At 38.0% G+C, this 21,849-nt stretch overlaps 1 protein-coding gene across 1 annotated transcript in view; it reads right to left on the bottom strand.

Moving 5' to 3' along the window:
• The window catches only part of GALNT18 (polypeptide N-acetylgalactosaminyltransferase 18), a 329,806-nt gene that overhangs the window by 307,509 nt on the left and 448 nt on the right, over positions 1–21,849 (bottom strand). The gene's annotated exons all lie outside the window — the stretch shown is intronic.

Consider the following 21,849-nt stretch of genomic DNA (forward strand, 5'->3'; position numbering starts at 1 on the left):
AAATCTGACAAAGTAGTTTGTTTCTTTTACCAGTGCAATCATATAAATCAGATTGAGGGTGTACAGCCTACAGTATTGCATAGCAAAGAAATAGCCTAAAATAACAGATTTTTCAAAGCAAAATTTTAAATGCATTCAGGATTAAAGCACAATATTGATTTTGCTGCTTGTATGACTGCGGCAGAGACATTTCCTAGCAGAAAAGGAGTGTAATGATGGGAGGGACTGCCTTGATCACCAAGTTGAGTTTTCACCGAAGTCCTAAACATATATAGTAGATGTTAAATTAGAATTTAACATCAACACCCATTCTGCCCATACATACATATAGAGCAGTTATATCTTTAGTATAAAAGATGAAAAAAACCCCCAACCTTCAGACATCACACAGAAATAAAAAGCAAGCATGTTTAGCAGCTCTATAGGTCTTGCACTGTCAGGGAGTTACAGTGAAGCAGTTGAACTAAGCCCAGGAACTGAACTTTACTCCATAAAACAGAAAAGCATGGAAAGATAAAAATCCCAACAGCCTCTGCCAGCGTAAACAAGGATGAGAGGGTTGGGGGAGAAGAGAGTTCCTTAGTTCTCTCAAAGCTGTCAACTGCAAACCAGGTGGCATTGCCAAGCATGGACGGAAAACAAACAGGATCCTGAAAATTTCCCATAGGAATGACTGTATAGCATGTTCAGACTACCATCATTAGTTCTGAGCAAAGAAAACAAAGAAACAACAAATGTAATTATGAAAAAAATAACGCATGAGGGAGAGATATGAGAAAGAATCCTTCTTGGACCCTTGAGGTGATTAGTGGCAATCATCAACTAATAGATAGATACTTGATTAAAACCAAAAGACACTAAATTGAACAACTATTCCTAATCCATCTAAAATATTCACGAACATCCCAGCCAGTCAAATAACAACTTCCTTGAACTCATCAAGATCCATTTTCAAATTCTATGTTCCTTAGCCTTTTGCTCTATTTGAAGTTTATTTCATAACTTCATTTCTCCTGATTACAAATTCAGTACCAGTGCTGAAATAACTGTGAAAACATTGCACAGATCACAGAAGCGCAGTTCTTTCATCCTTACTAATGGATTATAATTTAAGAACATTCAATAGCACAGAATACTGGAAATCTATAAACATATAATTGTATTTTAAATTAACAAGAGGCATTTAGTTACTATCAAAATTTTCCACATGGCTTCCAAACACTAGGTGTCAGGACTATACATGTTACCTAGATCAATGCTTTAAAAACGGACCTCAGGAAGTACAAGACATTATATAGAAAATATGGGTAAGAGAACTAAACAAAACTCCCCCAAGGACCTCACTGGTTACTGTTTTCAGACAGCAATCCAATCCAATATAAAACCTTCCTATCATCTGTTCTCCACAAAGCCAACCAGACACATCTATCAGCCTGATTTCTTCCCCTGAAGAGAGGTCAGTTTTATCTTAGTTTTTCATCCTCATTGTTTTACACTAGCTTTATCCTGAGTAACATTATATGAATAATGTTGCTTCTCATTTCCTCTTCCCTAAATGAACAGAAAATTAGGTTCTCAGTGCAGATCCCAAGTCCTATCTTCTTTCTTTACTGCCAAAAATAACTTGTTTCAGTGAGCTCGCTGGAATCATCACAATGCTCAGATTTAGCAAGGCTGGTTTTATAGCCTGTTTAAACAATATATTTGATGGTGTCCCATCTGCAGCTGGTCTGCACCAAAACAGAAATATTCACATGATCTTTGTTAAGCTACTGTCTCCACCGTTAGGAATGTAAACTATATAATCCACACAACATTTTCTTCAGAGCACCTTCACCATTCATTTCAAATGCTTAACAGTACCATCCCATTCATCTACAGCTCAAAGACAAGATTTGCCACGGAATCAGAATGCAGTCTGTAAACTCTTTATTCCTCTCAACACAAATTAGAAAGGACTAATTTTATTTTTGGTTCCAGCACTGAACTTTTGGCTGGTCAATTAGAAGGTATATTTCCTCACCTGCAAATGGAACAAATCATAACAACATGCTTCAATTCCATTGAGCAGCACATTGCAGAGCTGAACTGAGTAACATGGAAAACACATGGAAACTGTGCCTCCAGAAACATTAAATGGTTTTGGAAAGTCCACTTCGTATTCAATGTAAGTATCAGGTGTCTTAAGTCAGGACCTCGACAGTAAAGCTTAACTCTGTATGCCAGTATTCAGACAGGATTTCAGGTTATTATATGCAAACACCATTGCAAAAGGTATTTGAGATTGCCTCTAGCAATCTGTGAGCTAGTGACATACAGACCTTTCACCACAACGTGTTACTCATTCAGAGAAATCATAAAGGTGCTACAGTCTTCTTAAGCCAAATAATTTCTTAGCAAGGGATTAGCTTGTTACACAGATTGTTACAAATCTATATTGTATCACGCACCTGATACTCTTGAGCAATGTCTCTCCAAAATGTGAAGTCAAGTTGTAAATGAAAGATACAGCATTCTGCTTACTCTTTGCTACTATACTGAAAGTTATTTATGATACTGGATGGTTTGGGGATTTTTTATCTTTCAGGAAAACACAATTAAAGGCTTTAGACTCACAGTAGGTGTCAGAGCTTGTTTTTATTACAATACAGTCAAGGTTTCTGTTTCTCAGCTGATTGCTCTTTCAATCTTACTTCAAATATTTGCCACAAAACATGCTGCCTACAAACTTTTGTTGTTGGCAGTGCAAGTATCAAGGTCATGCATCAATATACATCAGTTGTATGCAGCTCTGTTTCTCCCCACTCTGAGGCTGGAATTACAAAAGATATTCCTGCGTATGTAACACAGCTCCACCTTGCAGAGATGTTTTCAGAACCCACATCTTGTGTTAATTTCAGTAACTTTAATAACATTAGCTTAGTTAAATATGCTAATGGGAGTTGAATAACTGAAACACAAAGGTGTTCAGCTTGTGTCAGAACTGTTGCTCTCTGTGGTAGCTCCATTTCTGTGTACTAAAACAACCTCTTTCCTCCATTTCCAAGTGCACACAACCACACGGTTAGGTACCTGAGACACAAATACTAGCTGGAGAATTCCAGAGGACAGAAGCTGGGACAGCAGAGTTAACCATAAGAAACCAGAAATTAGTTCTGGGGAAAAACAGGGGCCATCCTACAGCTACACTGCAGGAATGGATTCCCTGGAAATCAAAACACAGCAGGAGAAGATGCCAGAAGCAGGAGTGATATCTACAAATGTACAAAGGAAAGTATGCAGTCTGGAACTGTTTGACAGTACATTATTATAGGTGCCCCTCAATCCAGGGACACTCTCTGGGTTTATCTGACCTCTTCTCCTTTAGGCAGGTAAAAGTCTTCATCATGTGAAATCCTAGCAGGCTTTCCTTTGAGCAGACAATCAGGATTTTCATGAGACATCACACACTATGTTCCATGACAGACCTGGGGATTACAGAGATTATAACATCTTTGCTTATTGTCTCCTTTCCATGGCTTAACTTCCTAGTCACTTTTCATTGACAGTCACCATTCCATGACGATTCTAGTTTTCTTTCCATTTCCACCAAATTTCTGATTCCCATTCCCATCCTCTTGCCTCCTACCCATATTTACTAATTCATCATTCCTTAACAGTTCAGGTACCACTTAGTTACCCTATTTCTATTCCAAACTGTTCTAATTTTTCTCTAGCACCTATTTCTAGTACCCTCTGCCTCTGAATAGCAATACTTATGCCCTTCACTTTCAAAAACCTCTGTCCCAGGGGTCCTCAAACTTTTTAAACAGGGGGCCAGCGCGCGGATGAAGTGGCAGGCAGTCATCTGCGGCTGCTTGGTTTTCCCCCCTCAACCCCTGGCAGGGTGTGTGTGTGTGTGTCTGTAAATACTGGAGGGCAGATTGAGAAACCTGGGGGGCTGTATCTGGCCCATGGGCTGTAGTTTGAGGACCCCTGCTCTATCCATTTAAGCTTGCTATTGACAGTGGTGGAAACTAATACAGCCCTCCATATTTAAGTGCAAGAAACAAACATCCCTTTCTCTTCTGACTGCTCCTTCTGTGTGCACCTTCTGCTGACCACTCCTGGTGCAAATACTCCAAGTAATTTCTGCTTTTCAGCTTTTAATCTTGCACAGGATTTTGAGAAAGAAACAAAGAGAAAAATGCCCCCAGGACATTGTAAACTACATTGGGTTTTTAGCCTACTTCTACAAAAGTGTTAGGATACTGTCAAATGTTTTACCTCAGTTTTGTCACCTACAAGAAAATTCATTGAAAATATCTTTCAGTGACTTCCGATAGAGTAGGATCAAGCCCTGAAAGAATTAAAGCAGACAGTGGACAGGAAGGGAAATATACATGAATCTGAAATTAAAATTCTTGTAAGATATTTCTGCTTAGTGCAACTGAAGCAATCAAATTCAAAGTTTGCAGCTGAAGTCTCAGAAATGCAACTACAGTATTAATTAGAATCTCTATAACAACAACAAAGAATCAAAATAATGATACAGTTTTAATACAAGTCACAAAACTCATTATAGTCCTGGTAACTGTAACTTTTCATCACAAAGCCTGCAAACATAGCAGCAAACTAATGAAATTCATCCAGTCCCACGACTGATGTTGATATGTAAATTCAGGTAACACAAATGACTGAATATGTCACAGTTTCTCTCTCATACTGGACAGAACTTAAATATTTAAAACTTCCAAGATTTCCTCGATGGTGCAGGCAATTTTGTTCCCTGAAGCAATGCTGCCATCTTGCGAGGGAAATGCTTAGATCAAAATTTTAGTTTTCTAGATTTATCCTGTGACTAGGGATATATGAGACATAGAGGGAAGGAATCCACAGGGATGTAAACTAGACATTTACTCTCCCTCCATGTAAATAGGTCTTTGAAAACACCAACGTTTGTCTGATAAGCCATACTGGCCAAGAACTAAGAAGTCTTAAAAATAAACTCTATCTTAAGTTGCAAGCAGAATATTCAACTTTGCAATAGTAAACTCAAAACTAAGTGAACTTGCATTTCAGGTGAAAACGAAAGCAAAGGAACTACAGAAAGTTCATGCCAATAGTTGGTGAATTCCAGTTTCTTTCTCTTAGCTTTCACTATGCAGCTGGTGTCTTGTATTACTGGATTGGAAAATCCAAGCAATTTAAAAAATGGATTTTGCAAGGTCAGATATTTAACTCATTTCTTAAAGTTACATACATACATCCTTGCCATTAGGGATGAAGGGACAGACTGCAGTTTAAGGGAACAAAACCTTTTCTTAAGTCATTGACCAAATAGCAGGCCATTGTACAGAGAGATGTTTTCACTTGTGCTTTCTCCAGGAAGTTAGGACGTCCTTCCTCTATAGTCTGTCTCTAATTCTAATATAGTAGTCTATATTTCTCTAATTCTCTATCTTCTAATTCTAACGCACACACAGAGATTTCAAGACAAGAACTATGACCACCTACAGTTGGACTGAATTTAATAGCATGGGCTAAAGAAACACCAACTGCTATGAAATCGAGAGCGAAATTTTCTAATGATGTTTTTACAGCTGAAAATCTCACTTCAACAAGTGTTACACACCCTCAGCAGGAATCTGTTTCGAAAACAAATAAAGTCACTCTAGTAAGACCAAAATATTCTGACTTCATCTTTGTGAATGGACTGTTTCTATTTCCATGTTTAAACTGTATAATGCAGAATATTTTTTTTAAATATTTCATTTTCTGAAAGTGAAAGTAAGAAGAAAAGTTATAGTGTTACAATGACCATATGCCACAGAGTCTGCATGGATATTTAACTTTCACCTGGGAATAAAGAAAATCTTCCAAAATTAATTTTATTAGTATGCCTAAAGATTTCCTGTGTAGCTAGAAAAAAAATCACCTGCTCTTCTCGGTAGCAAAATCCATGTTTTCCTGCAAACCTCTCATATCACAAACAGCTTCATGCTATCGGTTTTTACAGTTGTAGATATAGACAGTAACTTCTCCGCTCTCCCAATATGTAGATTCATTTTAAGATATTACAAGGAGTTATTAAAATAATTCCTTGCAGGTGTTACTAATATGAAGCTGTTACTCTGCAGTTGAAGCAACTGGCTACTAGACAGAGGACTACTAGTTTCCATCATTGCTGCATAATGTTACGATTTTATTCTTGCTATGTCACGTCTATTACAGCTCTGGGTCTTCATTTATTCCTTGGAAAATAGTAATAAAACACCATCTTGCTATGCATATTTGAGTAAGACAGCTATTTACACAAATGTAAAATGTTTGGATATCTCTGAAGGAAAGGCACTACAGCCTCAATTATCAGATCTTTTGGCACTTCCTAGCTGAAAACTAGGTGTAATGTTTATTAGCTTGCAGCACCACCACAGCATGCATTGTGTGAGCCAAGAACACCTTTTTTTACTTCCCAGCTCCTGCAGAAGAACAGGCAGAGGAGGGAAAATTCTACCCTAGGATTCCCAAAGAAGAGCTCTGTGCTGGGAAACTGTAAACCAGAAAATCTAGCCCTATGTAATTAGAAAATGCTTTTGTTGTTTGAATTAGCAGCAAGATCAGCTCTTAGTAATTACTTGGAAGTATACTGAATCCAGAAACACTTTCTACCCATTTCTCTGTAAAACACATTGCCTGCTATTTACTACAGCAATACTCCCTAATTTTATTTTAATTCAATATACTTAGGGTATCTGGAGTCTCTAAATCCTGTACTCATTTGTTCAGTCTAAAACCCAAAACATTTAAGGAGATATTAGAATGTGCTACATTTCTTTTCCCTCTGCAAAGTTGTCTTGGATCCATGGATAATAGGCTCTCAATCCTGTGATGCTCTGCATCACCATTTTCATTCTTGTAAATATGAATGCTTCTGTCCTAAGAAAAGAGCAGGTGTGGGGAGACAGGAAGGATGATGTGACAAGCACGTGTGAGTTTACCCACATTTGCAAACAAAAATTACTCGTTCTATTCCCTCACATTGGTTATCCAGTTGACAATTTGAGATATTTTTATTTGCTGGAGTCTGAGAGCTCTTAAAAAAATGGACTCAGGAGATGTATGTATTGCACTTGCAAAGCATCCTTATATTGTCAGTATTGACAATGTCCCTTTACAGTTAAGAGACTTCGGTTTTAATGTTTTATCTGTATGTTTCACCTCTGAATGTTAATCTGCCCTCATATATTTTGCCTCTCCTACACTCCTGAGCTTACTTTGCTTTCTTGAACTTAAAAAAAAATCAGAAGCATTGTAACTGTGGGGTATAGAGGACATGTTTGCATCAGTTAAGTGTTTTGTAAAGTGCAAGATTTCTGCTACACTACACATTCACATAGCTGAGTAAATCAATTAGCCTTCTAATGAGAATCACATCTTTAGAAGTGGTTGGGATCTGGAAAAGCCCTTGAAAGGAAGGGATAATTGCAATAGGAACTTAGTAATAAAGGTTATTAAGTGAGAAGAAATGCATTTGTCTTTTCTGATTTTTTGCAGATTTTCTGTTTATACAGGGCCCATTAAAAAAAAAAAAAAATACACCTATTAAGATGCAGTCCAAACTAAGAATGTCAGAGATTCACTGCCTTTGTAGTTAGATCGGTTTTACAACAGTCCCAAGACATGGCTCCTGGTACATATACACTGCGCTTCCTTCAAACAATGAAAAGCCATAAACCTTATCTAACTGACCAACTAAGAACATCTCAAAAGTCAGAAAATGTCCAGCAGAGGAGTCAACTAGTAGAGTCTGGCTGTCATTATGCCACCCCACCCCACCTCTGCAGCCTTTGGTTCGCCATCAGCCCCAAAAAGCCTCCCAGAAGTGCCATTAACAGCTCTTAGAACCCAGACAACCCAACCTCTGCTCCAAACAGTGCCAGATGTTTTGTATCAGAACAAGAACTGGGAGGTCTGAGTCCCTGAGCTCCTCTGAGCAGACCTGAGCTTCCTATGTCAATTCCCATGTTGGAACCACAGGGTTTTTTGCAAGTGTTGAAAATTCACAACTCCACTTGAAGTGGAAAGTTCCAGTGTAACAGAATTCTACACGACTTTTTTTTTTCTTCAAAACCTTGGGGGGTTTTTTTCTTCTTTTGAAGGAGAGTCAGTTATAATTGCATGTTCATTGGTGGGATCTAAAAAATTATCTACAGGCTGAGTTCAACCAAACCTCCAGCACATCTGCAGTGAGAAGCAACTATAATGAATATTCAGACTTTAACTGGCTGGGTCTTATTCTAACTGGACTTCTTTACTATCAGCAAAATGAAAAATCACTGTCTAAAACTGAAGGAATTCTTATCACAAAACTGTGTAGCAAGAGAGTGTTTCTAAGCGTTTTTTCAGCAATGTAATTCAGCAATTTAAAATATCCATATTATTTAAAATATAGCTCCTTGCTCACCCAAAACCATGACTCAGTATGATGCATCTTATTCCAACAGTCACAGAGTACATTTTGAGAAAACTGTAGTCAGAATTTTCCATACATCTATTATCTGATGTACTGTGTATGTTGAAATTATTTTTAGTCATTTATAAGAGTATGATAAAGAATGCAGAATTTTAAGAAGAATCTCCATGGGAGTTTCTGAAAATAAATTATTTCCTGAATCAAAAGCTAAGTATTCTGATCTAGTCAGGGTATAGCTGGTCCTCATTCAAAGAATTAAATTAAAATACTAAGTATTTCACCTTGCAGGTATAGTTTAATATACTGCAAACATCAAGTAAAACATGACTACTTACCTAAACTGAGGTTTTTAAAAAGATATTTTCTTACAGATCCTTTGAGCATGTTCACAATTATTAATGCTACACACAAACGGTATCACTGCTAAAAAGAACATTATTTACCCAAAAAGAGATTTAAAAAAACCAACACACTCTAAAGACACAGAAGTACAAAGAAAAGTTTAAAAAAAATCAAGATAATTTTTATTTTTGACCACTAGGCTGCTCAATAACATTGACTCCTAGAATAAATGACTTTCACTTGAAATATTCTTCATACTTAGGCTTGTACTGCATACAGAACTACTTTCTCTTTATTAATTTCTTCTTTGATTACCATTCCTAGCTGCAGTATTTCTCCACAGCAAGTAAACATTTTGAGTACACAGAGAGAGATAATCACAGAGGAGCCAAAACCTGTTGAAAGGTTTTACTATAGAAGCAAAGGGAAAAGGAATCCTCAATTACTTTGAATTTTGGGGAATGTAGGTTATCGCTTGTAGAACTTCTCTATAACATTAGGGAATTTGCAGACAGTGCAACCCATCCAACAGAAGGTCTGCAGAACAAATCAGTGGTACGGAGGACTTTGCATCCACAGATTATATGCCTTTGAAGAGACTGCCTGACAAAGTGAGCCAAGCAACAGCAAATAGTAATAACAAGGAGATTTATTCTTTAAGTATATTCCTGCTCTGAACTAAAATGTACATGCATCCTGCATATTTTGTAACTTTAGAAACTGGGGAATAGGAAGAGATGATGAAAGAAACTGTCTCTACAGCACTTTTGTTCAGCCCCATATCTGTTTCAGTCCCACCAGATAGGTGGAAACGTGTAAGTGACTTTGTATTGAAAAGACCATATGACACATTAGTGACTTTATACTGAAGAGACCATCTGGACGATCCTTTGCTTTTAAATGAGACCACATCCTTCTGACTTTTCATTTCAAAGTGCTCCAAATTAAGTGCAAAGTCTCTGTAAAAAATAAAAAGGATGAATAAGCATTCCTTCCTACAAGGTGGGGGCATCAAGCTTTTGAGGAATAATTTAATGGCTACTTACAAAAACTATTAGAGGAATAAATTCTTAGTTATTAAATTTATTACAGGATTATCTAAACATCCGAATTCCAGTATGTTAAGTGCTAACTGAACAAAGGAAGAATTTCTACTCTGAAAATGTTGCTATATAAGAAATGTAAAATACTATCTCTATGTAAGAACTACCAAAAGTAGATCAAGAATAGCAGGCAGGCACATAAGCTGGCATACTGGAAGTAAGCAGGAATTAAATTATTCCCACCTCAGAAATTATAAAAAGGTATATATATCAAAAAGCTGATGACGCAGAATGGAGCACAGAGATCTCTGGACATTATTATGCAGAAGGCTTTGGGACAATATAGACCTCAGTAAGGTAAATCAAGCATTCTTTATCTCTGTTAGAAGTGCAATAATTTCAGTATAAGAGCATACTTCTTTCTAACCCACTCACTACATTCTACTATACTGAAATCATAACTCAGCCTTAACAACCTCCAGCGAATCCACGTAAATACATTCCTTTTAGCTTGCTCAGCAGCGGAACTACAAGGATGTTTTAGTCTTATTAAATTTGTGGTGTGTTTGTTTTTTGGTTGGGTTTTTTTTCCCCTATTTTCTGGCACTGGATTCATGTGTGGCATTCTAGAAAACTCAGCACCTGAATCACCTTTCACTGTAAAGAAACAAGATTAATTAAGCAGTATCTGAACATAGTTTATTAATTATCTGTGACTTCATGAAAACACAATTTTTCCCTTTCCTGTGAAAACTACACCTGCAGGAAGACATTCAGTGGATCCAAATGTTTACATATACTTTGACAAAATGTGAAACCAGCACCGGTAGCTTCTAAGACGACAGGCAGTCCTGTATTATCATCGCTTGTCCTAATTCCGCAAGGCAAACTGAGGTCCAGTCACTGTCTTGTTGAGGAATTTTTTTTCCCCACCTTTCTGTTACATTGCATTGAAAAACCTGACTCTCCATCACACGTTACTCTGGCAAAGACACCCAAGAAAACTGTAGTTTTCTCTACAGCATAGGGGGAGAGAGGAGGGACATGTTTTTTGGGGAAGGTAGGGTGGGACAAGGGTTTCAACTTCTATGTTTGTCTATTAGAGTTTTGTTTAGAGTGATACTGGCAAAGACAACTTCTGGATTTAAAAAGCTCTTGTCTGTGAACTACTGCATATTGCTTCGGTTTTCCAAGTCATATGACAAGCTCCCTTATCCCTTAGGCTTCCTTCAGTCAATTCAAGACCCAAGCTGTAAGTTTTCATCTCCAGCGCTGCTAGACAAGATGACAAAGAGACACTGTACTGCCAGTACAGCTGTTTATTCCAGTGGCATTGGCTACTAGTAAACAACCAACAGAGAAGTCCTTATGCAATTTTGTTCTTCTCAAACCATGCTCTGATTCCATCACCAAAACAGCTCACAGCAGAATCACAAACCTCATGTTTGCAAGGTATCCGACACCTAGAACTGCCTCAGTGATTCAGTACATAAGGCTCAGTTTTCTCATCAACGAAAGATTGTTGTGATGAAGGAGGCAGAGAGATGCTTTTGCTCGACAACGTTTTAACATTTTTATTTTATAGTAGGTTTTCTTATCAAAAGCTTTCTTAATTACCACTATCTACTACGGTACCAGGAAGTAGCGTTACTGCTTTTTTCTTCTTTCCTATAAATGCCTGTGGAGAAGTGCTTTGGTTCATCCCAGAATCTCTTTGGATACAGAAACAAAACAACAACAACAAAAAAAGGAAGCTTGCTCTTTTAAAGATATTTATTCCTTTTATGATCAGTATCACAGCTATCTATGCATCCAGGTTCTCTCATTTTATAGATAGTAGATTTTCTTCTGCCTTAGTTTCCCATTCTTGTCCAAACTTTTTGGATTTGCCTCTCACTTTGCCATGTCCGGAGGGTTCTCTATCATTAAGCCAAGCTTCAAATTTACATAAAATAAGTAAGTTTAGTTCCTTCTTTCAGGGTTAACTGTGAGAGCTTAGGAAAAGAGAAAAGTCTTGAAATTAATGTGAGAAAAATCTAGTATATAAAGTAACTTGCAAAATTTTGAGTGTCATGACTTACACCATGCATAGTGAATTCCAGTGTTCACAGGCAGCTATGTCATGCTGTTCCCACACCTGAAATTTCCATATTCTTTTCACATGCTTAAGCACAAGGAAACATTGCTAATATGATGTTAGGGCATACTATTAAAATGAAAAGTGTCTCTCTGCATACCCAGAGAGATGTTAATCTTCTTACATTGAGCCTCTTAGGAAAGTGATAGAGGAAGGTCTAATGGCGTTCTCAAGAAAATCTTTCATTCTTTTTTTTTGTTTTAAGCATGATTAAGACATGCTATAACTTCAAAGAAACAAAAGGACACTATGCTGCAGTTAACCATTTCACAACAGGATTCTAACACCAAGTTTCTTTTAATGCATAGATACATCTCATTTACAGTAGAAAAGATTGCCAGTTACTCTCAATTTTAAAAACAAGTTATTTCTTCTGTGGTTTCAAAATAGGACCACTCATCCATACTCTATCTCTGGATTGGCACACTTGATACAAATACACTTGATACACAGTTTAGATATTTCAGCTATGACAGAATATGTTTGCTAAGTAGTATTAGCTAATGTTAATAAATAAAAAGTAGCATATAATAAGTACACCACCTCCCCCTTAAACACATAAGAATATGAAAAATAGCTGATTAAATTTAAGCTGATAGCTCAAAATCATAAATCTCAGCTACTTCCAAGATTCAAGGCTGCAGAAACACTCAGATACATTAAACATCTTCTGTCTATAACAAAAACAAGTTACAGGCTCCTGAAACATACACAAGTAAATAGTCATGGGAACAACAGGGCCAAACAACAGAACCATGTATTCAAAATCACACTTCTCACTCCTCAAGACTATACAGATGCAGTGAGTACTGTATATGAAATATTGCCTTGGTTTTTTACTTTGTATCTAGCTCTTCAGTTCTGCCTGTGAATGTCCCGTAGCTACCACAGTTTTAACAAGATTTCCTCATTCTGCTTATTAGTACCAAACTAAATGTGTGGTTGAAACTCAACGTCTTACCCAAGTACTGCTTTACAACTTAACATCACCTAGAAAAAAGTCATTAAGCAAGCCAAGTGCATTGAGTGACCTCATTCTCAGTGACGTAAGTGATTTGAAATAGGCACCATAGCACAACTAACTAGTAATTACTCTGAAATTTTCCAAAATAGTCACTTTGATTGGAAATCTTAAAAAATAGCATGTCCACTTTAATTCTTACTGCTTTCACTTTTTCCCCTTCTTCATATTAAAAAAAAAAAAAAAATTGCTAGTTACTTTATCCTAAGGTAAAACCACTGTTTAAGCAGCCAAAGAACCAGAATCCATCTAGTACTGAGGATTTCAGAATTGTTTCTTATGCCATGAATTTCTTCTTTCCAAAAATAAAAATTAAATCACATCTTCAAAACACCTTTCAAGGAACATTATTTTATTCACTTTACCATAGGAGTTCTTGCTTTGATCAACTGTTTACTAAAAGTTGCCCTTTCTGTTTTCAAAAAAGGCACCATGAAATTGCTGTTACTGCTGAGAAACATATAAAAAGAGCCTACAGATTCTGTTAAATCTAGTTTGGCTACATAGAAATGCGGCAATCAAAAAGGATAATAGTCCTTGTATGTGACTGCAGGCAATGACTATCATCCCAAGGCTGCCAAGAACATGAATTTTTTTATGAGGTAGCTACAGCTTCATTAACCTCTTCATGCCTGAAACATTAGTGCCACCATGGATAAATTCAAAGACATGAAAATAAGCAACATGGGAATACAAAAAACAGGTTAACAAAAGACAGGCCACTATAGTTTTAATCCTGTCTCTGAAAACATCTGGAACCAGAAAGAACAGGAATAGGCCGAAGAAGCAGCAATAAAATAGGGAAGACCAAACTGAAGGATGGTCAGGGTATTAGCAACAGTTTTGCAGTTAGAAAAGTATGTTATAGTCAGGCTTTTATTCTTCCTAGAATTCAGTGGTCAGAACAGGCAAGAGAAATATGACTGACTTTATCTTGGTTTATAGCTTCACAAGCAGTTTTGATGGTAACCCTCTGATGATCTGGAGGCTTGCATTTTCCTATTTCAGAAACCCTCCTAGACTTAAAAATCTGCAATACGACACAGATCTTGGACACAGAACAGAATGAAGGCTTTACTGTATATGAATGTTTTCCTATACACAGAAATAAACCTAGAACATCAAAATTTCATGGGTGCTTTTGGCTCACTATTACCCTAGTAGACAGCATTCCCATCAGCAAGTCTGGCATCTGGTTTCCAGTAAGTGGTGGTATAAAAAGCACAGCTCCATATGCCTGTTAGTATTTAAAATTGGTTTGGCCTGCCTAATGTAAATCTTTTGTTACCATAAGAACACAAAACCAACATATATACAAAGACATATAGCATAAAAAGCACACATTTCCAGCTCAAGGAAGGGCATAGATTAATCCCATATGTAAAACACTGGTAAATACTACAGTACCCAACCTGTTACTGTATCTATGAGCATGGCATTGAGACCCTTTAATTCACACCCCCTTGTATTTCATGGATGTACCCTAAGTTACTAACCAGCCAAACAAAAAATCCCAAAAAAGACGACTTCTTCCTTTAACATTGCCATATAAAAGAACCTTCTGCTGAAGAACTAAGTCTCATTAATGGATTTGGATCTAATCCAAATGATCTGGAATTTGTCTTCACCTATCTGGGCATCTGTGGTCGACAAGCTTACATCTAACAGGTCCAATTAACAAGCCTGGTTTATATCACAGGTGCTAAGCAAATGGATATGAATCTATCTTATAACAGCTGGCACAATTCATTGCAAAGAAATAACAGTATAGAAAGAAGTTTACTTCCCATGCTAACAGTAAATAGGAGATTCAAATTAGCATAAATAGCACACATTTCAAAGCTCTGCACCCAAGCTTTCTAATCAAAACACTGAGGAAACACCTGCTCTTCTGAGGCATCTTCTCACAAAGCCAATGATGACAAGCAAGGACAGTAGTTAGAAATTTTTGGTTTTATCATTTTTCCCATGTTAATTCAGTCCAAGCAACAGATGAATTCCAAACACTTAAAAGAAAGTAAATTTTAAAAAACCTTAAAATTGAGATACACTTACGCAAAATTATTATTTTTAGAAACTACACTCTTTCTTAAGACTCTCACTACCTAGTGCTTTGCCTTAATCTTTCAGTCAGAAGACAGACTACCAGTTTTGCAGGATTACTTTATCAGTGTAGATACCATGCTCTGATGGGCTACTTACAGTCAGGTCTGACTGTAAAACACGAGAGTCAAGAGCCAGTAGCATTTCCTTATACAGGATCCAAGTAACACAGGAGACAACTTGCTGGAAGATTTCAAAGGGCATTTTACCAGCATCAGGATACTCTGTACACAATTCCCTGCCCAGCCTGACTCATGCTGTGTCCACACTGACATTCCATGCACTTGCCCTGTGACAGCATTTCCCCTGCCAGAGCTCCAGTGCTGGCAGCTGCTCTAGACTGGCAGCTGACATTTTAAATGCTATGCAAGACCTCTGGCAGCTCCCTTTGCTGCTGCCAAAGGTAAAGCTACATTAATTCATGCAAGAAAGAGCTTAGCAACACCCACAGCAGACTAGCCCTTAAAGCCCCAAAAAGCTGCAGATGTTCAGGGGACAGCCTATTGCAAAATGAGGACACAGTTGAGCACATGGAACCACAGAGCCAGAAGCAGGTTTTAGACCAAGCCTCCCAACAGCTATGCGCATACTACATAAAAGCTACTTCAGAGATATCTCAGTGCAGGGCACTCTGAGCCCTTGCCATTGTGGGGGCACAAGGTTTGCTATGCTATGCAGTCTGCACAAGCAGGAAGCTACTTGTACAGACACACAGACCTCATGTGATGCACAGGAGGGAGCCCTGGCGCAGCAAAGAGCAATGCCTCTCCCCTCAGCAATCCTAGAACAGTTTACAAAATAACTCAAACCACCCTGATACTCCTCAAAATATAAAGTTCTTCCCATCACCAGTGGAAGAAAATTATTAGTGAAGGCACAGAGCAAAACAGAAAGAGTGATGTCAAGCACTGTCAGTAAGCAGCATTCACAGGGAAATGGGAAGAGAAGTGACAGCCCACTCCTGCTTTCCACTCCTGCCCCAGCAGAGAAGGCTGGCAGGTCTCGACTCCTGGGCACTGCAGAGGCAAAAAGCAGACCACACCACAAGGCAGTCCAGGGCACAGATCCTGCTGCAAGTACTGCCCTTGTACTCAATTGTGCAACCAGCACATCTGAGAAGTGCCAACTGCTGCAATTTCGACCCAACCCTCTGTAAGGGGATGGGATGAAGCCCCGGCAGCTGAGAGCTACCACTTGACACTGATAATCAAGACACCTTACAAGGAAAAGGTGAAAAAAACATGTTTCATCCAGGGGAAGGCCATCTAGGAACTTAAATCTGGGATGAAGGAATGTTTCCTATGTACTAGGGCTTGCTGAGTATGGGAAACCACTTCCTGCTTGCCTAAAGACCTGTAAGCAGTATAATTAGCATTTGCTCATAGTATTAAACTTCACCAGGTTTACTCTGAAGGGTCACTGGGAACTCCTAATGCAAATCTGAATATTTAACTCCCCTGGACCCAAGGACAGCTATAAATACTTTTGAGCGTCCACACTGAGAGCAGTCCCACATGAAGCTAAGCTACTCTGTTATTTTTGTACATTACATAGTCTTACTTAATGCTGCCTTTGCACTCTTACAGTGACTTTTCAACAGCAGTTCCTCATGTGCAGTAAGTGTTAATTCAATGTTAATTCAATGTTTTTAAATATACCGGCTATGTCACTGTGAGTTTTTTTTGAACCCCTGAAATAACTGAACTGTTTTGGCGACTGACATTACCATCCTGGTATGCGTTCAAGGCAACTCTTCTTTCTTCTTGGTTTCCCATAGGTAAGCCTTTGCTATGTTGCTGTGCATAGAGATGGCTTCCTGCCAGCCACCCCAAAGCCTTAGACGAGGGGATTGGATAACATACTAGCTCATATTCCAGAAAGGATGCATCCAGTACACTTTACTAGTCTGCACATTTAAAAAGACAGCAGATTTCCACGCTCCTGCACACATTTTAGATAGACAAGTCACAGTCTGGCCACGAGCCTAAGGCAGCAAACTCTGTGTGAGAGTTGCTTTGATGTCATAAACTCTACATGATACCAGCCCACAACTACTTTCTAAACTCCCACCGTACCAAGTGGAAGTTGTCCTGCTAGTGCATGTGTTTTACTCCCAATGACACCAGGAAGGTTTCAACAAGTGCGTCAAGAGGTCAAACACTCTGAAATCTTATTTTGTTTAGACCAGGGGTCCTCAAACTACAGCCTGCAGGCCAGATATGGCCCCCCAGGGTCCTCAATCTGCCCCCCAGTATTTACAGAACCCCCGCGCCGGGGGTCAAGGGGGGAATCCAAGCAGCCGCAGATGACTTCCTGCCACTTAATCCGTGCGCTGGCCCCCTGTTTAAAAAGTTTGAGGACCCCTGGTTAAGACTACTAATGCTAGAAGCTGCTCTGTAGTTTGAAGTACACAATGTTGAAAATCAAAGTAAAGCTGATGAAAGAATTCACTGTTAATAAAGGAATCCATGGTCCTGCAAAACTCTCTGCATGATTTCCATTTCTCTTTACAAGTGTAATTTCAGCCTCAAACTCCTTTGGGAATTCATACATAAGATTAATGCCATCATGGAAAACTAACTTCCTACCTGAACACTCAGTGCCTTGAAACCAGAGTAAAAAAGATAATAATATTTAACACAAATGTCAATGAATCTTGGCTGCTGATTTATAATTAATTAAAATAATCCCCTACTGTTTTTTATTGAAAAGGTCTTGGCATGAATCACCATGTCAGAGGACAGCTGCACGCTCATATAGATTATAGCACAAAACACTATTTAAGAACAACAGAACACGATGTTTAGCACTGAACTTAAAACTGACTTTTTTTCTTATCTCATGAAGTTTAACTTCAGAGGGCTGCTTACCTACCTAACAGACCTACAAGACCTACCACAATGGTCTTTCTAAAGCTAGAGAATACTTTTTCCATAGTAATTCTCCCATGTAAAAGCTTTAAGTTCCCACAGCATTCTCAACTCTTAGAAATCGATGTTTTTATGTGTTTCTGCATACACTTCTTTAGACATGGAAGACTATAATATCTTTTTTAAAGATATAGATAATAGGAAATTATTTAATGATTCCTAATCTTTAAATTAATACCTTGATTCCAGTATTTAACACACTCAAGCAACAACAGTCCAAAATGCTAAAATATGAAAGAAGAATTACAAATAATAAGTGTTGTCTTTTTAAAGATCTTAATATACTCTTCAGCCTTTTATTGGCCTGCTTCATATTTAGGGAACCCAGATTAAAGAAATGGAAATCTAGCAAAAAACACCTTTAAAAATGCAGATTTCTATAATTTTCCCTTCTTTACCTTGTACTAAATCTACCTGTTCTCCCTTGTTCTCCTTAATAATTCTCCCCTGTTCTCCCCTTCACTCCATCCATGTAAGGACCAAATCTACTGATTTATTTGCCGCACCCCCACGCCCCCCCTTATTGAAAGGGCTGGATGGTGCAGTCACTAGCTGCAGATTTTCAGAGAAATGCTTCAAAACTCCCCATGCAATTCTGGAAAAGTTACTTGAGGCTCAAACAGCAAAGTAATCAGCAGTGCAATGAACTGCTGGACTGTGATATCCTGAACTTTCACACATCTCTTCTTTTATCAGTAGACGTGGACTTGCCAAAGATTGAAAAGAGGAGAGGCCTTCAGCTGTTTTTCCTTGAAGTGCTGACAATGCAGAAGAGCTTTAAAAGAATATCAGCATTGGCTACATTTCTACTGTTGGCAAATAAGGAATACCTATGTCATTTTTATAATTCATCAGCAACTTGCCAAGCATTACAAAATTCAGGTTTGGGGCTTTTGGGGAGTTTTTGTTTTGGGTGGAGTTTTTTTGTTTGTTTCTTGTTTGTTTTTTTAACAGAACAATACAGAAGAAAACAAGCAGTCTACAAATACAGCCACCAACCTCTGGAACAAGAAATAGATCTCCCACCAAGAGCCAATTTGAAAAATCAGAACTGAAGTGTTTCAGAAAAGACATCCCAAATTAATGGTACTGGTCTACGCAATCCTCTTTCTATTTCAAACAGGTAGGATAATAATACTTTGCCAAATACAACAGTTTGTATTCTGATATGTTTTCTTAAGATTTTGTACCCCTAGAGTTCTTAGCATACAACTGTGCATATGAAAAAGCTAGGTGGCAATACTCCCTCCATTTAGTTTTCAAAACTTTAAAAATCGTTTGTCAAGCCTTGTTTGTTGTGACAGGAATGAGTGAATTCTCACAGAGCAGGAGAAATGATTAAAGCATAAGCTTCAAGAATCTGGGGGCAAGGGGGAGCTATCCTGTTCCCACAGAATAATTTAAAAGTTCATAATCTCTTATAATGAAGGCCTGGTATTTACTCTAGCACACTGATGTTGCTTAACTACATTTCCATTAATACGATGCATACATAAATGTGGTAAATACCAAATTGACTAAAACTAGTCAAGTGTCACTGACTGAGAACTGACATACCTCAGCACTTTCAGCTCTCATTAATGCATTTCTGAACAGTTTGACAATCAACAGCTTCAGAAATTTACTTGTAACTGCAAATCCAGGATCATTTTTAGCTTGAGATATCAATTTTTCTTCTTCATACTAATAACAAGTTAAACCTGTGGTATGTTAAATCAGTCTTTACATAAGGCTAGGATTCCTTTTATGAAAATCAAATTCTGAATATTCCTCTTTAAGAAGTCTCATGTAAAGAGATTAAATACTGTAGCATCCGCAAATTACAAAAGCTCCTGGAGATTTAATTATTAACTACAGATTATTACTTCATTAAAGATGTTTCATGCACACATGCTACACTAGATGTTTGCACAGTTTTAAAAGCTGGCAGGAGGATCTAACAGACTATTTCTTTAAAAAAAACCCCTCAGATTCTTATCTGCGGTAGCTACCTCTTTATCCCAATAGAACAATACATTTTAATTAGTCACTGCATCCCACAGCTTTGCCCTTTGTCAAGCACAAATAGCAGGAAAAAAAAGCCCCATAAAAACATAACACTTTAAAAAGTCAAAGGAATTTTCAAAAGTAACATCTCTGAAAGCTTCTTGTTCCTGAATTCCCCGCCCCCCCCCCCCCCCTCCGTTCCAGAGGCTTTGGTGTGCAAGTCCCCCCAAAAAAGGAGGGGGGCGCACATTACACCAGGCCTATCAGTCACATACCACTGCTGGAGGCTCCCAGCCAGTACTCTGACGATTGTTAACACCTTCTACTGCAAGCTTATGTCTGTGCTCTGGCTTTTCAACTCAATGCTTGTGAATCTCATAGATCTTTGGATACCACTGGACACCAGATCACCAGGCAGCTGCACTTCTTCAAGTATCTATAAATGTTGACACCATTTTTCATTACTTCTGCGATATCTTTCCTCACACTAAGATGCTTACAAAAGTACCCCCCCAAAAACACCAACTAAACCCCAAACCTTTTAGTGAACAACACAGCTGATAAGCATTAATTAAAACTCTCTCTTCTAAAAGACCCAAGTTCATTAATTCCATACTCTCTTTCCTATTAAAATATCAACTTTTTTTTTTTTAACACCCTTTTCCCTCTTGTAGAGGGATAGCTCTACAGAACCCGGGGCTTAACATGAAGTATCGTTAAGAGCAAAGGACTCCCTGGTTCCTGCCTTGATGCTTGATTTCGTCTTACTAGAACTCAAACGTCTAAGGTGACGGGCTTTCAGGTACAGAGTATTTTAAAACTAGGGTGGCAAGAGCTCCTGTCTCAAAGAACCTCCTAACCTTTACTACACAAATCCCATTAAGTTATGTAATAAAAATCTGGTCTGAAATACACTTAAAAACTGCTTTAAGTAAATTTTCGATGGGGGGATTTCTGTGCTTAGTTCAAGAAGCAAAAGAGGAAGAAAAAAAAAGAGAGGGGGAGGAAACTTAACACCTACCAAAGCACACTTTAAATATAAAGGTACTGATGTTTTTATTAACAGAATTTACCACTCTGAAGCCTTTTAAAAAGTGTTTAGATACTATACTAATATAAACACTAATAACATGTCCTCACTCCAAAATATGCTACTTATCTCACCTTTGAGAAACCAGGGTGATGGGAGAGGAAAGCGAGAAGTTACTTAGTTTAAACATAAAAGCTGCAAAATGGTCATTTAATTTTACAAAATCTTCACAGTAACCTTCAGTACAACAGGTTTCAAAAATTACCCCAAAACACAAGGTTTCTGGGACACAAAACCAAAAAGAATCCTCAATTCTGCATTTTTCCACAAGAGGACACTAAAATAATGAGAAAAATAGTGGTACAACAATGTACAACTGCTACATACCATTCTTCTTCATTCAGTACAATGCTTTTCACATAAAAATTATTTTGCAGTGAAGTAGACGTTAATATAGAAATAATTTTCTAGTAGTGTGTATTTTAGTCGTTCTAGTGATTAGGATTTGGCTTTTAGCAGGCCTCAGGTGCCATGAAAACCAGCAACATTTAAGATTGTCATGGACAAAAATCAACATCTAAGCGATGCCTTCTATTTCATTTGAAAATGAACTATTAAACCTAAATTTACAGAGAAGCAAGCATGTGGGATCAGGCTGTGCTTACTCGTCGACTCCTGCTGCTGCTCTCCTAACCCCACAGCCAGGCACCAGAAAGTCACAAGGGGGAAAAAAAATTGTGTGAAACAAACTGGAAGAGCAGCGCACAATCCCTTGACTCCGGCAAGTTTCCCTCACAGACAG

This window comes from Falco peregrinus, chromosome 9, assembly GCF_023634155.1.
Source record: "Falco peregrinus isolate bFalPer1 chromosome 9, bFalPer1.pri, whole genome shotgun sequence".
Lineage (NCBI taxonomy): Eukaryota > Metazoa > Chordata > Aves > Falconiformes > Falconidae > Falco > Falco peregrinus.